The sequence below is a fragment of the Macrobrachium rosenbergii genome, chromosome 42 (genome assembly GCF_040412425.1).
Source record: "Macrobrachium rosenbergii isolate ZJJX-2024 chromosome 42, ASM4041242v1, whole genome shotgun sequence".
Lineage (NCBI taxonomy): Eukaryota > Metazoa > Arthropoda > Malacostraca > Decapoda > Palaemonidae > Macrobrachium > Macrobrachium rosenbergii.
This window is the reverse complement of record NC_089782.1, coordinates 55,552,901-55,566,200: the sequence shown is the minus strand read 5'-3', so window position 1 is coordinate 55,566,200 and position 13,300 is coordinate 55,552,901. Positions and strand designations below refer to the sequence as shown.

Sequence of the window (13,300 nt, the reverse complement as noted above, 5' to 3'; positions counted from 1 at the left end):
AAGCAATATGCTCAACTCTTGTGCAGTAAACGAGTACTTTGAAAATAGGAAAAAAATAGGGATCTAATTCTTCTTAGATTTCCTATGGATGACGAATGTAGTGTCGCAAAAAGATGGAGTTATGATGGGGCACAGACGCTTCATATGAACCTAGATCAAAAGTGCAATGTGTAAGGGTCAGACCTTGGAAACAGCTTTTTTATATAAGTAACTTACCAAGTAATTACAAAGCTATTAGTTCACTTACACTGCAGCTTGAATTCAAAATTTCATGGGTAACACTTCAAACATCTGTGTAGGTGACCAGCTCCCCCTCACTAGCAGGAATATTAGTAACGACTTTAGCAGATAACCTCAATCTGTTCCTGTCGTGCTTGGGTAAACACTGAGTTATGACAACAGGTTATTCATTATTTTCCGGTGATTTAACTGGATTTCAGTGGTGTATACATCCACTGGAACATGTATTAGTAACCTTCATTAAATCTCAGGATGAGTTTTTTCTTGTTTTTTTGTTATTAAGTTGATTCATAAACAGAATTTTGACTTAAAAGTAAATCTGTCAGGCCAAATCTTTTGTTTATACCTAGGCTACGTGGGAGGTGCCAATAATAGTTCTGCACTTAAAGTAATCCTCATATGTTACGCCGTTCCTGTAGGCTGAAACTTTTGCATTGTTTTGTTTACTGGGCCTAGTTTACTTGCAAGCCATCTGTATATAGTTTTGCCTTAAAATTAAATTTTCGAAAGGTGTTTTCCCGGCATAAGTTCTCGCAAGCCGCCGATAATAAATGCCTTAAAAGTAATTCTTGAATGTTTCGTCAATCTATTAGCCTAAAAGCTAGACAAAACTTTTGCCCTTTTCTGCCGAGGCTGCTTGTGAGCCTCCGATATAGTTTTGCCATAAAAGTAATTCTTGTATCTTACACCGTTTCTTTAGGCCAAACATTTACATCAAATGGTGTTTACAGGGCGTAGGCTACTCACAAGCCACAAATGTAATTGCCTTAAAAGTAATAATTGAGTGTTTCGTCACAATTAGGCTAAAAGCTAGGTAAAACTGTCGCCTATTTTTTGCCTAGACTACTTGCAAGCTGTTGTTATAATTTTGCCCTAAAAAGTAATTTGTGTATCTTACACCATTCCTTCAGGCCAAAACTTTTATATTGCTTTATTTACCTTTAAACCAAAACTTTTACATTGCTTTGTTTACCTGGCCTAGACCTCTTGCAAGCCACCGGTAGATGAGTTTTGCCTTCAAGTAAATCCTCGAAAGGTTTCTCACAAGCCATCAATAAATAATTGCCTTAAAAGTAATTCATGAATGTTTTGTTATTCCTTTAGGCCAAAAAAGGGATTTTGACAAAGGAAAAATCTATTTCCAGGGGAAGACCTGTGTCACCCGGTGAAATTGCCACTTAGCACACATTTCTAGGTAAATTTATTGCTAAACATACCAGAGAAAAACTAAATGCAATGCTGGGGTTACTACCCCCAGAGCGAGCTCCATAAAATGGAGTCGTGTATAGGAAAGGGTGAATGTCACTATCACAGACCTCTGCCCTGTAGATATTCCCAATCTCAAAATCCCCCAGAGTGAGGTGCTGTTACAACGCCCGCACCAGCTCCCCGACTACCAACATCTCAGCCGCCATTTTGGCATTCCAGGTTAGCACCCCCCCAAGCTTGGTATTTTACCCAGGGGGGGAAAAGAAAGGAATAGTGGCGGGTCACCGGGTGACACAGGTCTTCCCCCAGAAATAGATTTTTCCTTTGTCAAAATCCCTTTTCTGGGCTTTGACCTGTGTCAGCCGGTGAAATCATAACAGAGAATTAAACATACCAGCTTGGTGAAGATCTTGTAAAACTACTGTGATGGAAAGAAATAAAACAATTAGTAAAAGTGAGTTTTTAATTACCAAGCCAAACATTCTAAAAACCTGATAATAACTAGATAGGGGAACCATGCCCCAAGGTAAACATGATATAGAATAAGTAGATAGGGGAACCATGCCCCAAAGAAAACATGATATTAAATACTATAACACAGAATAAATGACTAAATACTAATAAATAGAAAAATTAGACAACATGTAATATGGTCAGGAGACAGGCTGTGAGGCATGCCTGACTCAGAGAAGACGGTAAGGGGAGTAAACGAGGCAGGTAGGTGAGAGGGAGAGTGACAGAACAGTTAGGAATATATAGTGAGATCAGTCAGAGGAAGGAACAATGTTTCCTGCCACCACTGTGGAAAATTTTAGAGCCTCTAGTGATTTGAGGTAGTGGCGTTTGAACACCAAAGGTGATTTCCAACCCGTATATTTTTTGAGATCGTCAAAATTCATATGATGGAAATAGTTAGTGGAGGTGGCCACCGCCCTAATATCATGAACCTTAGGAACTGAATCTGGGTTAGCTTGTTTAATAAAGTACAAGATTTGTTGTCTGATGGCCTTCAGAGAAATAGTTCCTCCACTTTCTCTCACAAAAAGAGGACCTGAAGTTATATTAGAGGTTCTGTCTAAGTAAGCCTTTAAAGTAGCGACTGGGCACAATGACAGGTCTTGTGGAAGGGGGACAACCTTCCATGGGGACCACCTATCTCGCGGATCTTCATTTTTAGCGAGAAACTTGAGATCTGGGGCTAACAGAACTTCTCCTGACGGGAGGAAATCAACATGGTTCGGTTCTCTAGATAGGGCTGACAGCTCAGAAATTCTAGCACCTGAAGCTAAACTAATTAAGAATAAGGTCTTCCTTAACAGACTCAAGAATGAACAATTTTGATTATCAGTATCTGATGCTAATTTGAGAACGTCATTTAAGAACCAGGAAACCGTGTGTGGACCGGTTGCTGGTCTCAAACGAGCGCATGCTCTAGGAATTGATGAAAAATAAGAATCAGTTAAGTTAATATTAAAGCCATGCAAAAATATCTTTCTTAAAGCTGATTTGGCTGTGGTAATGGCACTAGAGGCAAGACCTTTTTCGAACAATGACCTGAAGAATGAGATTGCAAGGTTCGTGGTCATTTCTGTAGCTTCAGATTCTTTCAGGAATAGGGCTAATTTCTTAACTGCTGAGTCATATTGTCTGAGGGTAGATTCCCTTTTGTCTGATTCTAGGAACAATGTATTAACGGGATCAATATTAGCCTCTTTCTGAGCTGCAAATTTCATGAAATCCACAAAGCTAGGGCACCTTGGACTCTTGAGGAAGCGGACACAGTCCGAGTTTGTACTATTTGAGTCAATTTTGGTCTGGGGATCTGTATGCACCGGAGCTTCAGTTCTAGAAGAAGAGGAAACCAGTTGCTCTTCGGCCAGTTGGGCGCTACCAGAGCCACCCGACCTTTGAATGTCCTGAGCTTGTGTAAGACTTTCATTAGCAAGTTTACTGGAGGAAACAGGTAGATCCTCTGCCACTTGTTCCAATCTATTGACATTGCATCTGTGGAGTGAGCCAGAGGGTCCAGGTTGGGGGCCACATAACAAGGAAGTTTGTGGTTGCTCTCTGTGGCAAAGAGATCTACCTGGAGACCTGGGACCTGGCTGCAAATCCATTCGAATGATGTTTTGTCCAGGGACCATTCCGATTCCAGCGGAGTTGTTCTGGACAGAGAGTCTGCAATGACATTCCGAACTCCCGCCAGATGGGTAGCTGACAAATGCCACTGGTGCTTGTTTGCTAGGGAGAATATTGCTATCATTACTTGGTTGATCCGGCTCGACTTGGAACCTCCCCTGTTTATACAGTGCACCACTACTGCACTGTCCAAGACCAGCCTTATATGGATTAGTCTGGTTGGACGGAGCTTCTTTAAGGTTAGAAAGACTGCCATTGCTTCGAGAACATTGATATGGAACTGGCGGAACATAGTGGGCCATGTTCCCTGCACTTTTTTGTGTTGAGAGTATCCTCCCCACCCGCTCAGAGAAGCATCCGTGTGAATCACTAATGCCGGAGGGGGGAACTGGAGCAGTACTGACTTCGATAGGCACTTGACTGTTGTCCAGGGCCGGAGTCTCTTCCTCAGTATTTGCGGAATTAGGGACACATTGTCTCTGAATCTGATGTTGGCACGTCTCCGCCACACTCTGTTTATGTCTTTCAGTTTGGCTTTCAGGAGTAGATCCGTCAGAGAAGCAAACTGAAGAGAACCTAAGACCCTTTCTTGGGTACAGTGGGAAGCTTTCTTGTTCTTGAGGAATTGTCTGGTTGCTTTGGCTATTTCTTTCCGCTTGGCTGGCAGAAGAGATAGCTTGTGTGAGCGTAGGTCCCACTGGATTCCCAACCACTGAAAGCGGCTCTCCGGAACTAGGCGGGACTTCTCCTTGTTTATTTGGAAGCCCAGAGATTCCAGAAAACCGATTACTATGGTTGTTGCTTTCCGACATTCGCTGCCGTTGGGTGCCCAGATTATCCAATCATCCAGGTATGCGGCTAGCATAATGCCTTGGGGGCTATGTTGAGCCCGAATGGCATGACTCTGAACGAGTATGCATGCTTTCCTAGTCTGAACCCCAGGTAAGGAGAGAGCCTTCTCGCAACCGGGACATGATAATAGGCGTCTGAAAGATCTATAGAGGTGGTTACGGCTCCACGGGGAAGTAGGGTCCGAACCTGCGAGATTGTGAGCATGCGAAATTTGTCGCATTGAATGTATGAATTGAGACGAGACAAGTCTGAATTACTCTTTGTTGACTGGAGCCCTTCTTCGGAACGCTGAACAGTCTGCCCTGAAACTTCAAGTGCCTTGCTTTCTTTATAGCCCTCTTTTGTAGTAGGTCCTTCACGAAGTCCTAGAGGGCTTTGGATGGTGATTGATGGAACCTGACTAGTGGAGGAGGGCCTCTGCTCCAACTCCAACCCAGGCCCTTGGAGACTATGCTGTGGGCCCACGGACTGAAGGTCCAATGGTCCCAAAAATGATACAGCCTCCCACCTACCTGAGGAGTCTCACTGGGCGGGAGATGGTCTGCCTCCTCTGCTACCTCGGCCCCCTCTCCCTCGGGAGATGGAGCGAGACGCCGACTTGCCTCTAAAGGAGCCTCTGGCTCTGCTTCCCCTGGCGTTTCGGTTGAATGCCCGAAATGCCCCATGACTTTCGTATGAGGCATTGAACGCCGGAGACGTTACGTATGTGGGGGAGGCGAGCGTGTGCTGGGCTGGTTGAACCAGCACATACTGTGGCTGAGGCTGAGCCTTAGAGGTTGAAGGCTGGCCGGCTGGAGAGACCAGAACAGCCTGTAGCAAAGTCTGGGTAGGAGGCCTTTTGAATTTCTTGATCCTCTTCCTGGGTCTGGGATGAGGTCCGGCGGACTCCGTTGACTTCCGCTTGTAGGGGAAACCCCAGCGGGAGCGGAGACTTTGGTTAGCCCTGGTAGCTTCGGTCAGGACTGCATCTACCTCTTCCTGGGGAAGAGATTAGCCCCCCAGATGGAGCTCTTCATCAGTCTATTAGGCTCGTGCCGAATAGAAGCTGCCGTGAAGATGTGCATCCAGCAGTTCATCCGAGCCGTTATGAAATCATACAGGTCCTGCTGGAACCCCGCCAGTAGGGATTTAGTCAGGACCTGGAAGAGGGCTTCTTCATTATAAACAACCGCAGTTGCCTCTGCCAAAGTCAGGGAGTGAAGGGACCGACTTAACCTGCTCTTGGTATCAGCTTCAGCCTTCAGGAGAGAATCCGGGATTTTCGGAAGCTGCTCGCTGAAGAGGGCAGAAGTGCAGTCGGGGTCAAGCCTACCCACCGTAAAGGTGGCCGGAGCTCCCTTCCAAAATTCAGAATCTCCGGGAAGAATAGGGAGGTGGGATCTGTCTCCCGGAGTTGTGGAAGGGGCTTGCCCTCAATGCCTGCCTGACTGGCAAGCTGGGCTACCTTAGTCGTGCAGGGAGTGGGGATAGTATCTCCCACTGAGAACATCGTAAACGAACCCTTGACCGGGGTAAGTTTCGTGTTCTCCGCTTGCCACTCTGTAAGCGTGCACAACAGAGTGGACTGAGCCTGGTCCCTTGGAAAGATGACAGTTTCTTTCGGGACCTTGTCCGATCTAATCCAGGCTTCCTCGGTAAGCCTGGCATAACCTGGGAAGGGGGGCAGTAAGCCAGGTGGGAAGAACTCTAGTTCCTCCAACCTGCGAGTACCCAAACCTTCGATGGTAAGGGTGTCTTCATGCTGAGGCGCATAAAGATCCAGGCGCCACGGATTTCCCTATCGAAGGGGGGAAGACCGGAAGCGTCCGGAACAGCCAAGGGTTGAGCGACTGCTCCAGCGCGCATAAACCCTGAGATCAAGCTCTCCTGACTTTTCACCTTCTCTGCTAGGGATTTTACAGAGGCGTGTGATGTCTTCAGATCGGAAGACAACTGGGAGGAGAGTCGGGTCAACTTCTCTTCCACCCTCTTGTCGAACTTCTTCATAAGAAGTTCAGCAAACGACTCTGGGTCAAAGGAAGGACGAGGGGGACTCGCCTTACCCTGCTTGGATTTAGATCCCTTTCCAGAGGGGGGGGCCTTGCTCGTGGACGGCACGGGGCTAGGGGCCCGTAACGACTTCGAGGGAGCCCCGGAGCGCTTCTGTCGAGGTTGATTGCTGCAACCTCCTCCGCTACCTCTCCGCAAAGGGCCGCTTCTTCATGGGAGGGTTCCGTCATCTCCTGGATCCCAGCGATCAAGGGGGTGGCTACTTCCGCCGGGACGGACGCTGAGACCCAGGCGCCGGGGTAGAGGATGCTGCATATGGCTTGAGACAGCACGTAAGGTTTCCCTGACCCGACGTTCCTACCGAAGCCACTGACCCAGGTCTTGAGGGTCAGCAGAGAAGAGTCGCGGGAGCTACGGTCGGCCTGAAAGAAGGAGATTGCTAAGAAACGAAATCTCCAACTGACATAAGTATATCAAAAAAGTCATAAACTCAAGAAAGAACACGGTTAGGGAACATAGGCTTACTGACTCGTTCAACACTTGCTCGTAGAGAGCGTAGCACACCTCACATCCATCGGGGTGCCAGACGATCAGGTCCCCGACACGAACTGCGCAGCCGGAGTGGGACCGACACACTTCGTGTCCACAAGCTTGTTGCAGGACCGCCGTGCACCCCTGCTCCTGACAACGAACCATCTATAATGGAAAGATGATACATGAGTATGCTAATAAGGCACGCCGGAGTAGAGTGCCAGAGCAGGGCCTTAATTTATGAAGGATTGACGGATCGTGCAATGGTTTGGTCAGACCCCGCCGGAAAAATTCCAGCAATAAAGAAAAACACACATGCGCAAAAATGATAAGGACCGCCGGGTAGCTCCGAGTACTAGGGGTCAAAGGTGAGAACATGCGTCATAAACAAAAATAGTGATAACTAATACCCCGGACACGCAGTCCGGTAGGTAAAGTGATATACAGCTAAAGTGGTTAACCAAGTGTTTGAAAAACAATGGAAATATATAAATAAAAATATATATATATATATATATATATATATACAGGCAGTCCCAGTTTCACGACGGTTCCGGCTTACGGATTCGAAAGTTTTCAAATATATTCATCAGAAATTATTTCCGGCTTACACGCATGTTCGGGGTTACGAAGTGGAAATATAAAATGGCAGAATAATCATAATTTGAAGGTTTTTGATGTAAAACTCAATAAAATGCAACATCGTTTTCAATGCACCCAGAGCATTAAAAGTAAGGTTTTCTTATGATTTTTGACGATTTTCGATGTTCCGACTTACGACATATTTTCGGTTACGACGTGCGCAGAACGAACCCCGTATAAACCATATATATATATATATATATATATATATATATATATATATATATATATATATATATATATATTATATATATATTGGTTATAAAAATTCCGCTTAGTGCCGGGGGAATCTAGTTACACCATACTTATGGTGGCGGCGGAGGAGGCGGGGTGAACGCCGTCCAACCACGCACCATACTCACTGGAGTGGTAACAATGGCGAGAGGGTAACGGGAGACCCGACAACATGGCGGAAGTAAGATCTGGCAAAGTCAAGATAGATACCCAGGGAAATTGGTCGATGTTCTAGATATAAAGAACAGGGAACAAAACAGGGACAAGCAAGCTAGCAGAAGAGCGGACATCGAGACGGAGGCCAGTCAGGTGGATAACGCTAACTGGATGCTGCATAACTCTCCACAGGGTGACGGACTAAACAGAACGACAACCCCGGGCCGGGAGAGACTGAGTCACGCGCTGATGCTAGGGAAGGGTAGGGGATAAGCAAATGGAGGAAACCTACAACAGCGGCCAGAGAGTGGGTGGACACCCCCCGGACGCCGAGAGCAACCCCCTCCCCCACTAGGCGTCGATCATGGGAGAGCGACAACCACAGGGGGGGGAGAACATCAGGAAACACTCCATAAGCTAAAAGGATGCAAAGAGGTGGTGATAACAGTGGTGGCCAGGGAGTGGGGAAGCACCCCCCAGACACCAAAAGAACTCCTCACAGGGTGTCGATCAACATAGATTGGCAACCCTGGGAAGGGAGAACTAGAGAGAACCACTCAATGCAAAGGAAGGGGTAAGGAATGTTAGGCTAGCGACATGAAAAATAGGGTTAGGGCTCAGGGCACCCGACCCCAGGCACGCTTCATGATGTACACGAAGACAGCCAAGGGTGGAAGGGAGGAGGGAGGGGTGGTAGGAGAGGGGGGACCACGAAATCAGGATGTCTGCCCCGACATCGACGGCTCGGATAGGAGTAGGCTACGAATAAGAAGACCCTCGCTATTCTAGCTTAACCTTACTAGGACTCAAGAGTCCAATCGGGAAGGCCGAAATAGGGGGAGGGGGAAAATACAGGCCTAATAACTCTCATCCGAACCAGACGACATCATCGGGAAGGTACAGAAACGTGAAACTCTCCTACTCACCCACCCTTCCCTCCAAGCTAGGGGAGGTAGCCAAGAGCTGTAAGGTAGCCTAACTTCCTAGGCTAACCTACCGAAGCCGACCAGCGGCTAAGAAGGCTAGCCTAGGAGAACACATGGGAACTATCAGACTAGAGTAACTAAAGGATAACCACATAATATATAATATATAATATAACGTATATTGCACATATGAAAATAGGAATTATATAATAAAGGACACATGTAGAAGGGCGGTCCAAACCAGAAGCGATATGAGACGCGGATGGTAAAATGGACGACCCTTACGATCAAGAGTAAACAATAATCCAGAAATATAAATGTCATCCGTAAACATATAACAAAGTAAAAATAAATAGCATAACCGTACCATCTCAGAGAATATACCCGAGAGCTGAAGGAGGAGAGGGTCCCAGGATAAAATGGAATTATGATCACAAAGGCGAGAGGGGGAAATCTCATAGCCTAAGAGACGAGTGGACCCGCACCTCCCCAGGGAAGGGGTAATTCAGAAAAAACAAACCCCAACGAGGAGTAATAATGAAATTATGTAAAACATACATAAAAACATATTAAATGAAAAAGGGAGGAGATGTCCCACCAAAACCACACAAAGACTGAAGGTCATGTGAGGTCGGAAGCAAGGCGGCCAAGACCGGCGTTATATTCAACCCCCTAATTATTGAATTAGACGGTAAATAAGGAGCCTCAGCCGCCTAAAAACAAACTGGAGATGGTACTCAACTTAGGAGAAGAAAAATCCTGGCTGGAAGACATAATGTCGCACAAAAAGGGCCAAAAAAGCACACCAAAGAAAACAACGACAAGACGATGACGCGTACTAAAATGAAATGACAAAATGGCGGCTGAGATGTTGGTAGTCGGGGAGCTGGTGCGGGCGTTGTAATGGCACCTCACTCTGGGGGATTTTGAGATTGGGAATATCTACAGGGCAGAGGCCTGTGATAGTGACAACATTCACCCTTTCCTATACACGACTCCATTTTATGGAGCTCGCTCTGGGGGTAGTAACCCCAGCATTGCATTTAGTTTTTCTCTGGTATGTTTAGCAATAAATTTACCTAGAAATGTGTGCTAAGTGGCAATTTCACCGGCTGACACAGGTCAAAGCCCAGAAATTTGCATTTTACGATTGTTTACTGAACCCAGTCTACTTGCTAGCCGTTGGTAAATAATTTTACATTAACCCTCACACTTTCCTTCACAGAATTGAAAAGTGTAAGGGCAGAAGTAGTAAGGAGAGAAGGGTGCTTAATGGAGGAAGACGTTATCGTTGGCCAAGAAATTGTGTGTAGTACTTACTTTGGCAGCACATTTACTAAATGGGAATGTTTCTGATAAGCTTCTCATGTCTCCTGTGAAAGGATGACACGCATCTGGGTTGATGTGCAGATTGTGAACGTTCCACATTTCCAGCACCCAGAAGTTCTTAGTGGCGCCCACTTCAGCCTGACGCCAGCTCATGGTGCCATCTACTATCTGGCACCAACTCATTTTCTGAGCAGCCAAAAGGCACCCAAAAAATGCCCATGAGTGCCCTAGCGCCTACAGGCGGCATCTGTAGCAGACAGCCAGTTAAGCACAGAACTGTCATACCCTTTTTCTCTCCTACGCCTACCCTATATTATTACCAATAGCTGCCGTGCCTGGCTGCATCGCTTTCTTCCCATGCCATCGCCTCTTGTGTTGGGGTTACTAGAAAATTAACCTTGCAAAGTGAAGTGTTGTGCAGTGGAGGAGGTGATTATCTGGCCCGCCAGTTCTCCTAGACCTAAGTCACTGTCATACTCCCCTACACCTGGTAGAAGTCATACTGAATGTCCAAGGGAGGCTGGTGGGAATTACCACAGGTAATCGTCCCCTCGGTCGTACCTGTTGCACATTCCCAGGTATTGACAGATAGCCACTGAAAAGGCATCTTCATGGAGGTATAGTGGAGGGGGGCAGCTGGCTATCTGGCCTGTCAGATATGCTAGACCTAAAGTTCCTGTCATACTCCCATAAACCTGGGAGTAGACATACTGGCAGTCCAAGGGAGTCTGAGGGGGTTTGCCCCTAGGTAGTTGCCCCTCAGTTGAGCCTGTGATCCAGATATCAACAGACAGCTACTGGAAAGGAGTCTTAATGGAAATGTAGTGTCAGACAACCATTCAAAGGTGTCTTGATGAAGGCATAATGTTTTAATGTGTAGTGTGCATCACTCGACAGTGGTTGTCTTCCTGAGCACCAGGCTCCAGCCTGCTAGGCTGATACCTCTGTTTGGAGACAAGTGCTTGTCCAGTGATCCATGGAGCGCTTAGTGGCCCTCTGAGCTACCAGTGTTGAGCGCCCAGTGTCCGAAATACTTGCTTCGGCAGTACCGATCCTAAATTGGAACGATACAGAGATTACCATGGCACCTGCACAAGGATAACGTGCAAATCGTGAAGTGTTCCACAATTTTTGATTGGCACTATTTTATCCCTTGGTGCCTGGCTTTTCCTTAGAAGACTCTGTTGTTCTTTCTTGGGCTCCAGTTCCTGATGGAATGGCTGGAGTTCCTGATGGAATGGCTGGAGTTCCTGATGGAACGCCTGGCTCCAGCTTCCAAGTAGTCGGCCCCAGTTCCCATTTGCCAGGCACCTACTCTCCGCTCACAACTCTCCAGTTGGTTCCACCTTCACTGAGAGTTCAAGATGTTGTTACTACTTTCTTTAATATTGCAGCCCTGTCCTTTGTGGACAGGGACTTTTTGAGGAGTGACTTTTGTCGGGAAGAGAGAAAGGCATGTGTCTTTGGCGTTCTTCCCTCTAGTACTGTGACGGAAGTATCCTCTTGTCGAAGATTTTTTGTAGTTTCTGGATTGTCTCGACTGGAACCAGGAACATTGGTTAAGAAGTTGGAGACTCCCTAGAACTTTCCAAGAGTCATAGCCTCGGATTGTTACCCAGTGCTGCCCAGTGCGGACAAGTATAGTTGGATTGATTTTAGAATTGTCCGCTCCTGTTGTCGATTTTGGAAAAGAGAGCTGTGATGCTTGTCACGTCTAGAGAATCACACAGTTGCGGAACTGTTTTTCCTCTTCCTTAACCACAGCCTCTGTCGCAAGAGTCCTCTTTGAGACTTTGGCCTCGACTTTCGGATTTTCAAGCTTTTTGTCTTGTGAAAAAAAAAAAAATTACTCAAGCAAGATGGAGACTGTTTTTTGCAGGTTTTTATGGCTCTTATGGACCCTTTTAAGTTTTTTATATGCTCTCCTAATATAATTGTTTGCTATGTACAATTCCGCATAGTCTTTGGTCTGTATGAACTGTCGAGTCTGGGATATCCACGTGTCCACACGGCTATCAAAGAGTATGCAGAGCCGGCAGCTGGTCCGCACAGATGTCTGTGAGGCTGCACGATGTTTTGCAAAATCGCTTGGTTGCCTGCAGAATGGAGTGAGCCAGAAGGCCTGTCTTCTGAGGCAGGGTTTCTTAGTTTGGGGACCTGTGCTTTGACCTCTCTGCGGCACTGTAGGTCTTCACGCGAGTCCTTGCTCCTCTTCTTTACTTAGAACGACAGTCCTGGCCAAAGTATTTTGGTTACACCTGTTTCAGGGAAACACAGTCGGACACTGTCGTCCTCTTCCCATAGCCCCGGATTTAACTGGGCCTGCAATGGTGGCTGTACGTACACAGACTAAGAAGGGAACTCCCTTCATCCTCTAAGCCCAGACCTAGTCTTCTACTTTACACCTCAAATCTTTGTTGAGGATCCCATGGGGGAACCGGGAAGTTCCGGGTTTTGCTTCCCGGATGATGGAACCTTCTCACATATGTTGAAGAGATCTAATGGTGCTTCTTGACCTTAGTTTACACTTGGACTGTGGTTGTTCTCTCCAGATGAGACCACAGTCCTAGTGTATATACAAAGAGAAGAGAGGCTCACTTCCTCTCTCATTTTCTCTCCAAGCAAGAGAACCACTACTGTGAACAGATCGGTTTCGTTTTCAGTTCAAGTCATCTCAAGTTCTTGTGGATGAACTGAGAACAAGTTCTTCCCACCGGATAGATCTTGCATCCCTTGGTCTGATGGGAACTGAGGAGTCCATGGAGCAGACTGGCTGTGATCCTATTTGCTACCTCAAGGAGCCTTCGAAGCTTCAGGAAGCTCGTCAGTACAAGGTTTTTTCTGCTAGACGTATTGCATAAACTATTGTGGTTGCAGATGTTATTCTTCTAGCACTGTCCATCAGGCTAAGTGGGCCACTTTCAAAGCCGAGTTTGCAGTCTCTACCCCTCTTCTTGTGAGGCTTCTATGGCCCATTTTCGGAACACCCCTTCTGTTTCCTGAGGAGATCTACATCTTTCATACTCCATCAGTAAGGGGTATTGAACTATGCT

General features: G+C 46.6%; 1 protein-coding gene and 1 pseudogene across 4 annotated transcripts in view; both read left to right on the top strand.

The window, feature by feature from the left end:
• Nucleotides 1-13,300, top strand: part of DNApol-alpha73 (DNA polymerase alpha subunit B) — a 172,547-nt gene that overhangs the window by 50,943 nt on the left and 108,304 nt on the right. The window lies entirely within an intron of this gene.
• Nucleotides 11,279-11,379, top strand: LOC136828460 (U6 spliceosomal RNA; annotated as a pseudogene).